Source organism: Callorhinus ursinus, unplaced genomic scaffold (assembly GCF_003265705.2).
Source record: "Callorhinus ursinus isolate GAN/ISIS: 27379988/994484 unplaced genomic scaffold, GSC_fseal_2.0 scaffold40, whole genome shotgun sequence".
NCBI lineage: Eukaryota > Metazoa > Chordata > Mammalia > Carnivora > Otariidae > Callorhinus > Callorhinus ursinus.
The window spans coordinates 5,868,270-5,886,795 of NW_027397102.1; the positions used below are offsets into that span (position 1 = coordinate 5,868,270).

The window sequence follows — 18,526 nt, forward strand, 5'->3', positions numbered from 1 at the left end:
TGTGTGTGTATATATATATATATATATACAATGTGTGTATATATATATATATATATATATATATATATACAATTCAGCCATAAAAAAAGAATGAAATCTTATCATTTTTAAGAACATGGATAGAACTAGAGAGTATAATGCTAAGGGAAATAAGTCAGAGAAAAATAAATACCATATGGTTTCAGTCATATGTGGAGTTTAAAAAACAAAACAAATGAGGAAAGGGAATAAAAAAGGAGAGAGAGAGATAAACCAACACACTCTTAACTACAGGGAACAAAATGATGTTTACCTGAGGAGAGGTGGGAGGCGGGATGGGTAAAATAGGTGAAGGGGATTAAGGAGTACACTTACTTTGATGATCACTGAGAAATATATATAATTGTTGAATCACTAATGAAACTAATATTTTTTACATGAAACTAATTTTACACATGAAACTAATATAATACCATATGCTAATATGAAACTAATTTTACACATGAAACTAATATAATACCATATGCTAATAATACTGGCATTAATATAAAAATTGCAAAGTAAATAAAAAGAAGAGAAAAGAGAACGGGTTTGTGAGCTGGAAAATAGAGTAATAAAAAGCAACTAAGCTGAACAGCAAAAAGAAAAAATAAAACAAATGAAAGTAGGTTAAGGAAACTCAGCAACAAAATCAATCATAATAGCATTCACATTATAGGGATTCCAGAAGGAGAAGAGAGAGAAAAGGAGGAAAGAAAATATATTTGAAGAAATAATAGCTGATGACTTCCAAATCTGGGGAAGCAAACAGACATTTAGATCCAGGAATCAGAGAGTCCCAAAAATCAACACAAGCAGGTCTACACCAAGACACATAATAATTAAAATGGCCAAAAGTAGTGATACAGAATTTAAAGAGAAGCAAAGGAAAAGAAAGAAGTTATATACAAGGGAAACACCATGCAACTATCAGCTGATTTATCAGCAGAAACTTTGCAGACCAGAAGAAAGTGGCATGATATAGTGCTAAAAGGAAAACTTGCAACCATGAACACTCTATCCAGCAAGGCTATCACTCAGAATAGAAGGAGAAATAATTTCCCAAGGTTAAATTAGTTCATCCCCATTAAACAAGCATTCTAAGAAATGTAAATGCGAATTTTTGAGTGAAAGAAAAGATAATAATCAGTAGTAAGAAAATTAGGAATAAAAAAATCACAGGTACATGCAAACATAATTAAAGTAATAGATTAATTAATTACAAAACCAGTATGGAGGTTAAAGGAAAAAATCATTAAAATCAATTACATCTACAAAGATCAGTCAAGAGAGTCACAAAATAAAACGTTGTAAAATATGACATCATATACATAAAATGTGGGTGGGGAGAGTAAACATATAGGTCTTCTAGAATGGGTTTAAATCTTAAATTACCATCAGCTTAGTATAGAATGCTATATGCATAGGATGTTATATAGAAACCTAATGATAACCACAAATCAAAAATCTGTAATAGATATGCAAAAAAATAAAATAAAAAGAAAGGATCCAAGTATATCACTAAAAGAAAGCCATAAAAAGACTAGAAAAGAGAGCGAGAGAAGGAACAGTGAACTATAAAATAGCAATAAAACAAGTAACAAAATGTCCTTAAGTACATATCTATCAGTAATTAGTTTCAATTTAAATAGATAAAATGCTCCAACCGAAAGTCACAGAGTAACTGAACGGATAAAAAAAGCTAGACATATCTATATGCTACCTACAAGAGATTCATTTGAGAACTAACACACATGCAGATTGAACATGGAAAGATGGAATAACATTATACAAATGAAATTGAAAAGAAAGCTGGAGTAGCGATACTTATATCAAATAAAATAGACTTTAAAACAAAGCTATCACAAGAGACAAAAAGGACACTACATAATCATAAAGAAAAAATACAAGAAGTGGATATAACAACTATAAATATTTATGTACCCAACATGGAAGCACATAATCCAAAAAGCAAATATTAACAGACATAAAAGAAGAAATCAATAATAATAATAGTAGGGGACTTTAACACTTCACTTACATCAACTGAGAGAGATCATCCAAATAGAGAATCAACAAACAGTGGCTTTGTATGGCACACTGTAACAGATGGATTTAACAAATATATTCAGAACATTCCATCTTAATACAACAGAATACACATTCTTTTCAAGTGCATATGGAATATTCCTGAATAGATCACATATTAGGCCACAAAACAAGTCTTAACAAATTCAAAAAGAATGAAATCTTATGCATCCTTTCTGACCACAATGATATGCAACTAGAAATCAACCAAAAGAAAAAGTCTGGAAAGTAGAAAAATGCAAGGAGCTTAAATAACATGTTATGAAACAATGAATGCATCAACCACAAAGAGGAATTCAAAAAATATATAGGGACAAATAAAAATGAAAGCACAATTTTCCAAAATCTTTTGAGATCCAGCAAAACTTGTTCAAAGAGGGACGATCATAGCAATACAGGCCTATCTCAAGAAACAAACAAACAAAAAACCCAAAATAAACAACCTAACCTTACACATAAAGGAGCAAGAAAAAGCAGACCACACAAAGTCCCAAGCCAGTAGAGGGATAGAAATAAAAATGATTAGAACAGAAATAAATGAAATAAAGAATAAGAAAACAACAGAGCAAATCAATGAAACCAGGAGCTGTTTCTTTGATAAGATCAGCAAAACCGATTAACTTCTAGCCAGACTCATCAAAAAAAGAGAGAGGACTCAAAATCAGAAGTGAAAGAGGAGAAAAAACAACCAACACCACAGAAATAAAAAGGATTATCAAGGAATATTATGAGAAATTGTAGGCCAACAAGTTGGACAACCTATATAAAATGCATAAATTCCAAGACACACATAACATTCCACAGCCGAATAAGGAAGAAAGAAAATGTGAACCGACTAATTACTAGCAATGAAACTGAATCAGTAATCAAACAAACTGAGGGTTTTGCAGGGTGGGGTGGGGGGATGGGTTAGCCCAGTGATGGGTATTAAGGAGGGCTCATATTGCATGGAGCACTGGGTGTTATATGAAAACAATGAATCATGGAACACTACATCAAAAACTAATAATGTACTGTATGGTGACTAACATAATAAAATTAAATTAAAAAAAAATTCCAAACATAAGTCCAGGACCAGATGGCTTCACAAGGAATGCTACAAAACATTTAAAGAAGAGTTAATACCTATTATTGTCAAACTATTCCAAAAAATAGAAGTGGAAGGAAAGCTTCCAAATTCATTCTCCAAGGCCAGCATTGCCCTGACACCAAAACCAGATAAAGACACACAAAAAAGAAAGCAACAGAACTATATCTCCAAGGATGCAAAAATCCTTAACAAAATATTAGCAAACTGCATTCAACAATACAAAAAATCACTCACCACAACCAAGCCAAGTGGGATTTATTCCAGGGATGCAAGAGTGGTTCAATATTTACAAATCAATCAATTTAACACATCACATTAACAAGAGAAAGGATACAAAACATGATCATTTCAATAGATGCAGACGAAAGCATTTCACAAAGTATAATATCCATTCATGATAAAGACTTAAAACAAAGATTTAGAGAGAACATCCCTCAACATAATAAAGGACATACAGGAAAAACCCACATATAATACCATAGTCAATGGTGAAAAACAGAGAGCTTTTTCTATTAGATCAGGAAAAGACAAGGATGTCCACTCTCACGATTTTTATTCAACACATTACTAGAAGTCCTAGCTATAGCAATCAGACAACATCAAAAGACAAGGCATTCAAACTGGTAAGGAAGAAATAAAACTTTCACTATTTTCAGGTGACAAGATTCTATATATAGAAAATCCTTAAGATTCCACCAAAAAACTCTTAGATCTGATAAATGAATTCAGTAAATGCACAGGATACAAAATTAATAATCTGTTGTGTTTCCATACAGTAATGATGTTGCAGAAGGAGAAATTTATTTACATATTTTTTTAGCTAGAATTAAGAATTTTCATAGAAAGGGCCTTATAATGTTATGACATGTTCACTGATATTCCTCAATTTCCTCAAATGCCAGCAGGAATAAAACAGCATGAAGAAGGAGAACCAGAACAGCTTGTCCCAGGTCCTCCTCCTGGGACTCCCCCACTGGCCAGAGAAGAAAGGCATGTTCTTTCCTTTGTTCCTGGGCATGTACCTGACCACAGTCCTGGGGAACCTGGTCATCATCCTGCTTATCAGGCTGGACTCTTGCCTCCATATCTCCAGGTACTTCTTTCTCAACAACTTGGCTTTCTATGACATTTCCCTTTCATCTATTACAGTTCCAAAGATGCTCATGAACATGCAGACTCAGTAACAATCTATGCCCTATCATTTCTTAGATGTATTTTTTCATAATTTTTGGTTGTCTTGACAATTTCCTTCTGGCAGTGAAGGCATATGACAGGTACTTGGCCATCTGTCAGCCACTCCAATACACCATTGTCATGAGGCAGGAGCTGTGTATCTCATTAGTACCTGGGTCTTGGTTCTTCTGTTGCACCCATGCCCTGTAGCACACCCTCCTCTTGGTCCAACTGTTCTTCTGTATGATAGTACCATCCCCAACTTCTTCTGTGACCTCACTGCACTCCTGAAGATGGGTTGCTTAGACATCTCCCTTAATGAGCTGATCTTTTTTTAGTTTTTACTTAATTTCTAGTTAGTCAATATAGAGTATATCAGTTTCAGGTGCACAAGATACTGATTTTACACTTGCATACAATACCTGGTGCTCATTACAAATGCACTCCTTAATCCCCATCACCTACTGAACCCATCCCCTCTACCCACCTCCCCCCGGTAACCATCAGTTTGTTCTCTATAGTTGAGAGTCTGTTTCTTGGATTGCATCTCTACTTTTATTCCCATTGCTCATTTGTTTTGTTTCTTAAATTCAACATATGGGTGAAATCATATGGTATTTGTTTTTAACTGACTGACTTATTTCACTTTGCATAAAACTCTCTAGCTCCGTCCACATCACTACAAATGGCAAGATTTCATTTGTTCTTATGGCTGAGTAATACTCCACTGTATGTATGCATAGATATAGATATAGATATATATATGTATCACATCTTCTTTACCCATTCATCAGTGGATGGACATGGGCTATTTCCATAATTTGGCTATTGTTGATAATGCTGCTATATAAACATCAGGGTGCATGAATCCCTTTTAATTAGTATTTTTGTATTCTTTGGGTAAATACCCAGTAGTGCAATTGCTGCATCAAAAGGCAGTTCTATTTTTAACTTTTTCAGAAACCTCCATACTATTTTCCAGAGCAGCTGCAACAGTTTGCAATTCCACCAACAGTGTGAAAAGGTTCCCCATTCTCCACACCCTTGCCAACTCCTATTGTTTCTTGTATTGTTGATTTTAGCCATTCTGACATGTGTCAGGTGATATCTCATTGTAGTTTTGATTTGTATTTCCCTGACGATCAGTGATGTTGAACATCTTTTCATATCTGTTGGCCATCTGTATGTCTTCTCTGGAGAAATGTCTATTCATGTCCTCTGCCCATTTTTTAATTGGATTATTCATTTCTGGAGGGCTGAGTTTTATTAAGTCCTTATATATTTTGGATACCAGCCCTTTATCAGATAAGGCATTTGCAAATATCTTCTCCCATTCTGTACGTTGCCTTTTACTTTTGATGACCATTTCCTTCACTGTGCAGAAGCTTTTTATTTTGATAAAGTCCCAATAATCTATTTTTCCTTTTGTTTCCCTTGCCTCAGGAGACATATCCAGAAAGAAGTTGCTGAGGTTGAGGTCAAAGAGGTTACTGTCTGTGTCCTTCTCTAGGATTTTTATGGTTTCAGGTCCCACATTTAGGTCTTTAATAGGTTTTCAATTTATTTTTATATACAGCATAAGAGAGTGGTCCAGTTTCATTCTTTTGCACATTGCTGTCCTGTTTTCCCAACACCATTTGTTGAAAAGACTGTCTTTTTTTGATTGGATATTCTTCCTACTTTGTTGAAGATTAATTGACCATATTGTTGTGGGTTCATTTCTTGGTTTCTATTCTGTTCCATTGATCTATGTTTTGATTTTTGTGCCAGTACCATACTGTTTTCAACACTACAGCTTAATATAGTTGAAGTCTAAAACTATGATGCCTCCAGTTTTGCTTTTCTTTTTCAAGACTGCTTTGGCTATTTGGGGTCTTTTCTGGTTTCATTCAAATTTTAGGATTGTTTGTTCCAGCTCTGTGAAAAATGCTAGTGGTATTTTGATAGAGATTGCATTACATGTGTAGATTGTTTTGGGTAGTAGAGATATTTTAACAATATCTGTTCTTCCAATCCATGAGCATGAAATGCCTTTACATTTCTTTGTTTCATCTTCAATTGCGTTCATCAGTGCTACATAGTTTTCAGAGTCTTTCACCTCTTTGGTTAGGTTTATTCCTAGGTATCTTATAGTTTTGGTGAAATTGTAAATAGGATTTATTCCTTGATTTCTTTTTTTGCTGTTTCATTATTGGTGTATAGAATTGCAAGATTTCTGTACATTGATTTTGTACCCTGAGAATTCACTGCATTTGTTTATCAGTTTGAGTTTTTTTGATGGAGTCTTTAGGGTTTTCTATATAATCATATAATCTCCAAATAGTGAAATTTTCACTTCTTCCTTATTTATATGCCTTTTATTTTCTTTTGTTGTTGTTGTCTGATTGCTGTGGATAGCACTTCCAGTATTATGTTGAATAAAGTGGTGAGAAGGGAAATCCTTGTCTTCTTCCTGACGTTAGAGGAAAAACTCTCAGTTTCTCCATATTTAGAATATTAGCTGTAGGTGTTCCATAGATGGTCTTTATTATATTGAACTATGTTCCCTCTAAACCTACTTTGTTGAGGCCTTTTACCATGAATGGAATGTTAAACTTTGTCAAATGCTTTTTTTCCCCACCTATTAAAATGATCATATGGTTCTATCCTTTATTTAATGCGGTGTATCACATTGATTGATTTGCAAATATTGAACCACCCTTGTAACACAGGAGTAAATCCCACTTCATTGTGGTGAATGATTTCTCTAATGTATTGTTGGATTACATTTGTTAATATTTTATTAGAATAGGTATTAACTCTTCTTTAAATGTTTGGTAGAATTTCCCTGTGAAGCCATTTTGCCCTGGACTTTTGTTTGTTGGGAGTGTTTTGATTACTTACTCATAATTTATTTGGTGGTTATTGATCTGTTCAAGTTTTCTGTTTCTTCCTGTTTCTGTTTTGGTAGTTTATACATTTCTAGGAATGTATCCATTTCTTCAATGCGGTCCAATTTGTTGGCATAATTTTTTTCATAGTATTCTCGTATAATTGCTTGTATTTCTGTGGTGTTAGTTGTTATTTCTCCCCTCTCATTTGTAATTTTATTTATTTCGGGCCTTTTTATCTTCTTTTTGATAATCATGGCTAAAGTTTTATCAATTTTGTTAATTTTTTCAAAGAACCAGCTCCTGGTTTCATTGATCTGTTCTTTGTTGTTGTTGTTGTTTTGTTTTTTTTTTTTTTTTTTAGGTTCTGTATCATTTAGTCATTTATTTCCACTCTATTCCTTATTATTTCTTTCCTTTTGCTGGCTTTGTGCTTCATTTGTTGTTCTTTTTCTACCTCTTTAGGTATAAGGATAGGTTGTTTATTTGAGATTTTTTTTTTTTCGTTTCTTAAGGTAGGCCTGCATTGCTATATACTTCCCTCTTAGGGCCACTTTTGCTGTATCCCAAAGATTTTGCAATGTTGTTTTCTTTTTCATTTGTTTCCATGTGTATTTTATTTCTTTGATTTTCTGGTTGAGCCACTCATTGTTTAGGAACCTGTTGTTTAACCTCCATGTATTTGTAGTCTTTCCAAATATTTTCTTGTGGTTGAATTCTAATTTTGTAGCATTGTGGTCAGAAAAGTTGCATGGTATGATTTTCTTTCTGTATTTGTTTAGGTGTGCTTTATGAGCTAATATGTGATCTATTCTGGAGAATGCCCCTGTGCACCTGAAAAGAACATGTAGTCTGCTGCATTAGGATGGAATGTTCTGAATAGAGCTGTTAAGTCTATCTGTTTCAGTGTGTCATTCAAAGCCACTGTTTCCTTGTTCATTTTCTGTTTAGATGATACATCCATTGGTATAAGTGGGGTGTTACAATCCTCTACTATTATTGTACTATTGCCAGTTTATGTATGTTATTATTTCATACATTTGGGTGCTGCTGTGTTGGGTGTGTAAATACTTAACATTGTTAGATATTCTTTTTGGTTTGTCACCTTTATTATGGTATAATGCTCTTGTTGCATTCTTTGTTTTAAAGTCTAGTTTGATATAAGTATTGGTACTCTGGCTTTCTTTTGACATCCATTTGCATGATAAATGTCTCCCCCTCCCCTTACTTTCAATCTGCAGGTGTCTGTAGGTCCAAAATGAGTTTCTTGTAGGAAGTATACAGATTGGTCTTGTTTTTTTATCCATTCTGAAACCCTATGCCTTTTCATAGGACCATTTAGTCCATTTACATTCAGAGTAGTTATTGATAGATGTGTATTTAGTGCCATTTTATTACTTGTTTTATTGTTCTATTTGGAGATTTTCTGTTCCTTTTTTGTCTTTGACACTTTTGGTCTTTCCCTTCCATTCAAAGAGTTCCCTTTATATTTCTTGCAGGGCTGGCTTAGTGGTCATGAACTCCTTTAGTTTTTCTGGGAAACTTTATATCTCCTTCTATTCTGAATGATAACCTTGCTGGATAGAGGATTCTTGGCTGCAGATTCTTCCCATTCAGCATGTTGAATGTATCATACCCCTTTCTTTTGGCTTGACAAGTTTCTGTTGAGAAAGATCTAGCTAGACTTGTAAGTTAAGGACTGCTTTTGTCTTGCTGCTGTTAAGATTTTTTTTCTTTATCATTGTATTTTGTAATTTTATTTACAGTATATCTTGGTGTTGGCCTGTTTTTTTTATTTTGATGGGAGTTCTCTGTGCCTCCTGACAGAATGTCTCTTTCCTTCCCCAGATCAGGGAAGGTTTCAGTCCTTATTTCTTCAAATAAATTTTTTTTTGCCCCATTTTCTCTCTTCATCTTCTGGGACGCCTATAAGAAGAATGTTATTACATTTAATGAAGTCACTGAGTTCCTGAAGTCTATCTCATAATTCTTTTTTTCAGCTTCATTTTCTTTTATCTTGTATGTCAATAATTCCTTCCTTGCTTATTCCAGCCTGCTCATTATATCAAGCCTGTTTCCAATCTCATTTATTTCATTCTTTATCTCTGATTCTTTTTTAACTCTTTTATCTCTGTGGTATGCAACTCACTCATGTCTTCTATACTTTTCTCAAGCCCAGTTAGTACTGTGATTGTTGCTTGAAATTCTCCATCAGGCATGTTACTTATATCTGTTTTGCTTAGATCTTGGCCCTGGACTTATCTTGTTCTTTTATTTGGGATGAATTCCTCTGCCATCTTCTGTGTTAGAAAAGCCTGTTATGTCTCCTGATCCTGAAAGTAATGGCTTTATGTAAAAGAGGTCATGCAGTGTCCAGGGCCTGGCACTTCAGGAAGTGTCTCTGGTGTGTGCTTCGTGTGCTATGCTGTTGTATTTGGGCTGTTCTATCCTTCAGACAAGTCATCTGCAGAGGCTCTGCTTGTTTTCTCTGGGCAGCATTTGGTATTGGCCTGAATGTGGCGAGTTTTAAGTAGGTGTGCTCTGGTCTGCTTATAAAATGAGACCTGATACTACTTCCACAAGAACTGAGGCCCTGCAGAACTCTCTGGTTAGGAGACATGGTGTGGGCAGGGGTTTGTGCTGATCTTCTGGGGAAGAGGCTGGGCACTCTGGGACTGAGGTAAGCTTGAAAAGGGGGTTCATAACAACAAAGCACACAGGGGTGGGGCTTGGTATAAACAACATAAGCATGCAGTGTTTGTGCTGTGCTATTTCCCACAGGTGGCTCTGTGTTTATGCTAAGGGGTAAGAGAAGGAAATGGGGTCAACCAGTTCCTTTGTTCCTAGAGAGGCATTTCTGCAATGTTGTCTCTCAGGGGAAGCACTACAAGAAGAGCAAATAATCTCCCCACTCTGTGCCCCACATGTTCTGAGATCCTGTTTCCATGCTGTCTGCCTCAGGATTTTTTTGCCTGCCTTCTCAGGTACAGCACAGTGCTCACCAAGTTCTATCTCAGCCAAACCTGCTGACCTTTAAAACTCCAGGCTTTAGAGACATAGTATGAGCAGGAGCTTGTCCCGGTCTGGGGGTGGGGCCCACAGCATTGGGATTGAGGCAAGCTTGACTTAGCAAGGCAGTCCTGGCAGAGTGCTGGGGTGTGGGGTTTGGTGTTGGCAAGTTAAGGATCCAGTGTTGGCAGTGTGCTGTTTCCCAAAGGTGGCTTTGTGTTTATGGTGAGGGGCGGGGTAGGGAAGTGGTGCCAGCCAGCTCCTATGTTCATGGAATAGCATCTCAGTGAATGCTAGCTCTCATGGAAGCACTCCATGCATTCTTTAAATCACTGCAGAAAATGAAATTTCAAAAAAAAAATCCCATTTGCTATTGCAACAGAAATAAGAAAAATACATAGGAATAAATTTAACCTAGGAGGTAACAGACTTATACTCTGAAAACTATAAAACACTGATGAAACAAATTGAAAATGACACAGATGAAAGAAATTGAAGAAAGATATCCCATGCCCATGGATTAGGAGACCAAATATTGTTAAAATGTCCATATTATCTAATACAATCTACATGTGTAATGCAATCCCTATCAAAATACCAAGAGCATTTTTAACAGAACTAGAAGAAATAATCCTAAAATTCATATGGAACCCCCCCAAAAAACACAAATAGACAAAGCAATCTTGAGAAAGAAAAAAGTTGAAGGTATCCCAATCCCAGATTTCAAAACATATGACAAAGTTATGGTAGTCAAAACAGTATGGTACTGGCACAAAAATAGATATATAGATCAATAGAACAGGACAGAGAGCCCAGAAATAAATTCACGATCATATGGTTAACCTGTGATGTAGAAGGCAAGAATATACAATGGAAAAAAAGAGTCTCTTCAACAAATGGTGCTGGAAAACTGGACAGCTACATGCAAAAGAATGAAACTGGACCACTTTCTTATACCATATACAGAAATAAACTCAAAATGAATTAAGGATCCAAATGTGAGGCCTGAAACTATAAAATTCCTAGACGAAAAAATAGGCAGTAATTTGACTCAGTTGTAGACATTTTTCTAGGTATGTCTCCTAAGGCAAGAAAAATGAAAGGAAAATTAAACTATTGTAACTATCCCTAAACAAAAGCTTTTGCATGGCAAATAAAACCATAAACAAAACAAAAATACAACCTAATGACTGGAAGAGATATTTGCAAATGATATATCTGATAAAGGGTTAGTATACAGAATATACAAGGAACTTATACAACTCAATACCAACATACTCTTCAATACAGAATACAAACTGGTGTTTACCAGAGGGGAGGTGGATGGGAGGATGGGTGATATAGGTGAAGGGGATTAAGTGTTTACATATTGTGATGAGCACTGAGCAATGTATAAAATTGTTGAATCATTACATTGTAACCTGAAACTAATATAACACTGTATGATAATTATACTTGTATTTTAAAAAGTGTACATATGGAGAGAGGGGCAGGGTGGTGGCAGAATAGGGGACCTCATTTCATCTGGTCCCTCAAATTTAGTTGGATATCTATGAAATATTCTAAACATACATGAATTCAACCTGATATATAAGAAGATTTATCTGGATCTCCACAAGCAGAAAAATGACTATTTTTTGCAAGGTAGGAGGTGTGGAACATGGGATCTTCAAGGGAAATATTGGAAGATAAATGGAGGGGGGAGGGAACCTCCATAAGCTGGCCACCAGAAAGTGATATAACACCAGAGCAAAAAATCAGGATCCTTGGAAATCTGCTCTAGTGAGAGGCACCCCCTTCTGAAAAGGGCACAGGGGATGAATAGGGCAGAATTCTAGGTGGATCATTGTGGTCTCAGGATTCCAGGAGACTCAGAAAGAATGTGGGAGCCTGCACCAATAGAGTGCCCAAGCACTGGAGTGGGAAGACTATTTATGGTCAGCAAGCCTAGAAGGGACTTTCAGCTTCAGTCACAATAAACTGTGAGCCAAGCAGGTAGGGAGACTGCCCTCTGCCTGACCACCCTGAAAAAGACTAGAAGGTGTGGGCTGCTTAACATCCTATGGGAGATAGAAAATGGCTTGCGCTCATGGCAGGGCAACAGCTCTCAGGGCGGTGTGGCCCATGAAAGGACAATAGGACAGCACCCAGCATGACCAGGGAGCTGTGGAAAAGGGTGGACACGAGAGCCCATGGCCACTAGCAGTTGAAAAGTCATAAAGCACAGAGATGTTCAAGGGTCCCTGTAACTCCCCCAGGAGGGTGCAGCTGGCAGGAGCCACGGGATTCAGCAGTTGGGCACACAAGGAGCCCACAACTGGGCAATAGCTCTCAGGATGGTGTGAACCCTGAAGGGACACTGGGGCAGCACCCAGAATGACCTGGAAGCTGCAGAAGAGGGTGCACATGCGAGCTCATAGTGGACCGCTGCTGACAATTGCAAAGTCACAAAGCACAGAGATGCTCACTGGTCCCTGTGACCCCCTGGGGAGAGGTGCGGTGGGCACAATTTGAGCAAGTCTGTGCAGAGTTTGATACGTGCAGAGGTGGAGAGGGTTTGACCTGGAGGATTTGTTGAGGTGGGGGGAGATACTGCAAACCAGAGAATCCCGCTTAGTCATATTTGCTCTGACCCTCTAAAGAGAAGCAGAAAGACTCCAGGGAACAAAAGCCAAAAATCCAACCAGCTCACCTTAAGCCCAGCCCCCTGACAATGGGTGGGGCAACTCCACCCAGGCAAAGACACCTGAGAGGCTGAGCAGCAGGCCCCTCCCCCAGAAGACAGACAGGAAGAACAAGTGAATGATAAGGTTATTTCCCACAGGACTGTAAAACTCCAGTGCCAGGGGAAAATAATATACGGAGCTCCAGGTGTTCCCTCATGACTCATTTATATTTCAGGCTAAAATCTTACATTTCTTTTTTAGTTTCTTTTCTTATTCTTTCTTTTTTTCTTTTTTCTACTTTTTACCCTGTTTCTGTATCAAATAGATTCTTATTTTCCAACCGATGCTTTTAAGTCAATGAACTTATTTTTTTCACATCTATGTTTTATAGGTTTATGTCCCATACTAGCCCATTTTTCACAGTATTCAATTTTATCTTGATATATATATATATATATATGTATATATATGTATATATATATTCGTTCTGAATTTTTTGCAATTCTGGGATATAGTGTTGTCTAACACAGAGACCAAAAATCAATCAGGAACAGGCAGATCACCATGCTTTGTTCACCCTGAGAGATTATAATCTCTCTCCTTGAACCCCCTTTCTTTTTCTTTTCTTAATTTTTTCTTTTTTATTGTTTTGGATCATCTTGGCTTTGGATGCGTATCTGTGGTCACTTTCAACCACTTTGGATTTTTTATAAGGTGCATTTTTTTTTGAATCGTGGTTGATATTTTAAACTATGTTCATTCGTTCAACCATCTCTCGACAGAATGACTAGGAGGAGGAACTCCCAACGAAGATGACAAGAGACAATGTCCTCTGCCACAGAATTAATGGATACGGATATAAGCAAGATGTCAGAGATACTCTGCAGGATAGCAAACACAAAGTCAGTAGCCAGCCTTGACAAAAAAATTAGTGGCAGAAATGAGATCTAATCAGGCCAAACTTAAAAATGCTATGAATGAGATGCAGTCTAAACTGGATACTTCAGCTGCCAGGGTAAATGAGGCAGAATAACTAATCAGTGATCTAGAAGATAGGCTAGAAAGGAAGGAAGCTGAGTAAGATAGGGATAGGCAGCTAGTAGTCCATGAAAACAGACTTCGAGAGAGCAATGATGCCATGAAACATTCCAATGTCAGAATTATTGGGATCCCCAAGTGGGTGGAGAGAGAGAAAGAGGACTAGAAGGTATATTTGAGCAAATCACAGCTGAGACCTTCCCTAATCGAGGGAAGGAAATAAGCATTTGTGTCCAAGAGGCAGAGAGGAACCCTCCAAAAATAAATATAGATCAACACATTGACATATAAGAGTGAGGCTTGCAAATCTTAGAGCCAAGGAAGCTATCCTGAAAGCAGCTAGGGAGAGGAGATTCTTTATGCACAAAGTAGGAACATCAGATTAACATCAGACCTATCCACTGAGACCTGGCAAGCTAGAAAGGGCTGGCAAGATATATTCAGGGTACTAAATGACAAGAATAGGCAGCCAAGAATATTTTATCCAGCAAGGCTGTCAATCAGAATGGAGAGAGAGATAAAGAGCTTCCAGGACTAGCAGAAACTGAAAGAATATGTGACCACATTCTGGGTCACAAATCAGGTCTCAATGGATACCAAAAGAATGAGACTATTCCATTCATATTTTCAGAACAAAATGCTTTGAAAGTGGAACACAACCACAAGAAAAAATTTGGAAGGAATGCACACACTTGGAGGTTAAAAAGCATCCTGCTAAAGAATGGATGGTTCAATCTGGAAATTAAAGAGGAACTTAAACAGTTCATGCAATACCAATGAAAATGAAAACACATCAATTCACTACCTACTGGATACTTCAAAAGTGGTCCTTAGAGGGAAGCACATAGCCATCCAGGCCTCTCTCAAAAAAAGTAGAAAAATCCCAAATGCACAAGCTAACCTTACACCTACAGGACCTGGAGAAAGAAGAGCAAATAAAACCTAAACCAAGCAGGAAAAGAGAAATAATAAAGATTAGAGCAGAGATCAATGAAATAGAAAGCAAAAAAAAAAAAAAAAAAAAAAAAAAAAAAAGAACAGAAAAACAAAACTAAAAGCTGGTTCATTGAAAGAATAAGATCGATAAACCTCTAGCCAGACTTATCCAAAAGAAAAGAGAAAGGACCCAAATTAATAAAATCATGAATAAAAGGGGAGAAATCAAGACCAATACCAAGGAAATAGAGACAATTATTAGAAATTATTACCAGCAGCTATATGCCAACAAACTAGGCAATCTGGAAGAAATGGATGCATTCCTGGAAATTTATAAACTACCAAGACTGAAAAGGAAGAAACAGACAATCTGAACAGACCAATAACCAGCAAAGAAATTGAAACAGTAATCAAAAACCTCCCAAAAACCAGAGTCCAGGGCCAGATGGCTACCCAGGGGAATTCTACCAAAAATTAAAGAAGAAATCATATCTATTCTACTGAAGCTATTTCTAAAAAATAAAAATGGAAGGTAAACTTACAAACTCATTCTATGAAGCCAGCATTATCCTGATTCCAAAACCAAAGACCCCATCTAAAAGGAGAATTAAAGACCAATATCCCTGACAAACATGGAAGTCAAAATACTCAACAAGATACTAGCCAATAAGATCCAACAGTGCATTAAGAGCATCATTCACCATGATTAGGTGGGATTTATTCCTGGGATACAAGGGTGGTTCAACATTCACAAATCAATCAACGTGATAGATCACATTAACAAAATCAGAGACAACAATTGTATGATCTTCTCAATTGGTGCAGAAAAAGCATTTGACAGAATACAGCATATTTTCCTGATTAAAATGCTTCAAAATATAGAGATAGAGGAAACATACCTCAATATTATAAAGCCATTTATGAAAAGCCCACAGCAAATATATTTCTCAATGGGGAAAAGACTGAGAGCTTTTCCCGTAAGGTCAGAAACACAACAAGGATGCCCACCCTCAACATTTTTGTTCACCATAGTACTAGACATCCTAGCTTCAGAAATTAAACAACAAAAAGATATAAAAGACATTCAAATTGGCAAAGAAGAAGTCAAACTCTCTCTCTTCACAGATGACATGATACTTTATGTGGAAAACCCAAATGACTCCACCCGCAAATTTCTAGAACTCATAGAGAAATTCAGCAACGTGGCAGTATACAAAATCTATGCACAGAAATCAATTGCTTTCCTATATAGTAACAATGTAACTACAGAAAGAGAAATTAAGAAATCATTCCCATTTACAATTGCACAAAAAAATAAGATACCTAGGAATAAACCTAACCAAAGTGGTAAAGGATCTGTACTCTATAAACTACAGAACACTGATGAAAGTAATTGAGGAAGACACAAAGAGATGGAAAAGCATTCCATGCTCATGGATTGGAAGAATAAACATTATTAAAATATCTATGCTTCCCAGAGCAATCTACACATTCAATGCAATCCTTATCAAATACCATCAACATTTTTCACAGAGCTGGAACAAACAACCCTAAAATTTATATGGAACCAGAAAATACCCTGAATTGCCAAGGAAATGTTGAAAAAGAAAAACAAAGCTGGGGGCATCACACTGCCTGACTTCAAGCTATATTACAAAGCTGTGATCATCAAGACAGCATGGTTTTAGCAAAAAACAGACACACAGATCAGTGGAACAGAATAGAGAACCTAGATATGTACCCTCAACTCTATGGTCAATGAATCTTTGACAAAGCATGAAAAAAATATGCCATGGAATAAAGACAGTCTCTTCAATAAATGGTGCTGGGAAAATTGGAGCCATGTGCAGAATATGAAACTCGACCATCCTCTTACACCATACACAAAGATAAAATCTAAATGGATGAAAGACCTAAATTTGAGACAGGAATCCATCAAGATCCTAGAGGAGAACATAGGCAGTAACCTCTTCGACATCAGCCCCAGCGACTTCTTTCAAGACACATCTCCAAAGGCAAGGGAAACAAAAGCGAAAATGAACTTTGGGACTTCATCAAGATAAAAAGCTTCTGCACAGCAAAGGAAACAGTCAACAAAACTGAGAGGCATCCCACAGAATGGGAGACGATATTTGCAAATGACAATACAGATATATGTCTGGTATCCAAGATCTATAAAGAACTTCTCAAACTCAACACCTAAAAGACAAATAATCCAGTCAAGAAATTGTCAGAAGACATGAACAGACACTTCTCCAAAGAAGACATACAAATGGCTAACAGACACATGAAAAAAATGTTCATCATCATTAGCCATTAGGGAAATTCAAATCAAAACCACAATTAGACACCTCCTTACACGTTACAATGGTCAAAATTAACAAGACAGGAAACAACAAATGTTGGAGAGGATGTGGCGAAAGGGAACCCTCTTACAGTGTTGGTGGGAATGCAAGCTGGTACAGCCACTTTGGAAAACAGCATGGAGGTTCCTCAAAAAGTTAAAAACAGAGCTACCCTTTGACCCGGCAATTGCCCTACTAGGTATTTACCCCAAAGATACAGATGTAGTGAAAAGAAGGGGCACATGCACCCCAATGTTCATAGCAGAAATGTCCACAATAGCTAAACTGTGGAAGGAGTTGAGATGTCCTTCAACAGATGAAAGGATAAAGAAGATGTGGTTCATATATACAACAGAATATTACTCAGCCATTGGAACAGTTGGACACCCACAATTTGCATTGACATGGATGGAACTGGAGGGTATTATGCTAAGTGAAATAAATCAAGCAGAGAAAGATAATTATCATATGGTTTTATTCATATGTGGAACATAAGAAATAGTGCAGAGGACCAAAGGGAAAAGGAGGGAAAACTGCATGGGAAGAAATCAGGGAGGGAGACAAAGCATGAGAGACTCTGGACTCCAGGAAACAAACATAGGATTACAGGAATGAGGGGGGTGGGGAGATGGTGTAACCGGGTAATGGGTATTAAAGAGGGATATGCAACTAATGAATCATTGAATACTACATCAAAAACTAATGATGTCTTATATGTTGGGTAACTGAACATAATAAAAAAAATAAAATAAAATATAAATAAAAGTGTATATATATTATCCAAAAAATTCACAATGGAAAAGGCAAGCTGAAAATTAACATGATAAGCATTTATCTCACAAGTCAAGAAAAATATGGAATATACTCAAAAAAGCATAAGGAAAAAAACTCAGGAAAAAATAGAAATGAAAATATAATAGAAAGGATCAAAAAGTCCAAGGTTAAGTTCTATGTAAAGCCTGATAATACTCACATTTCTCTGTAGAACCTGATCAAAGAAAAAAGAGAAGGCATAAAGAAACTTCATAGGAGGGGCGCCTGGGGTGGCTCACTTGTTAAGTGTCTGCCTTCAGCTCAGGTCATGATCCCAGAGTCCTGGGATCGAGCCCCACATTGGGCTCCTTGCTTGGTGGGAGGCCTGCTTCTCTTTCTTCCACCCCATCTGCTTGTGTTCCCTCTCTCACTGTGTCTCTCTCTGTCAAATAAATAAATAAATAAATCTTAAAAAAAATAAACTTCGTAGGAATGAAAAAGGAGAAATAACTGCAGATATACTAGAATTATTTTAAAATA

At 36.7% G+C, this 18,526-nt stretch overlaps 1 long non-coding RNA gene across 2 annotated transcripts in view; it reads right to left on the reverse strand.

Annotated features, from left to right (window-relative positions):
• LOC141370614 (uncharacterized) overlaps positions 1 to 18,526 on the reverse strand; it is a 336,998-nt gene that overhangs the window by 293,890 nt on the left and 24,582 nt on the right. For both annotated transcript variants that reach the window (XR_012374803.1, XR_012374804.1), the window contains exon 2: positions 18,207 to 18,428. This is a non-coding gene — a long non-coding RNA (uncharacterized lncRNA). The remainder of the gene's footprint in view (positions 1 to 18,206; positions 18,429 to 18,526) is intronic.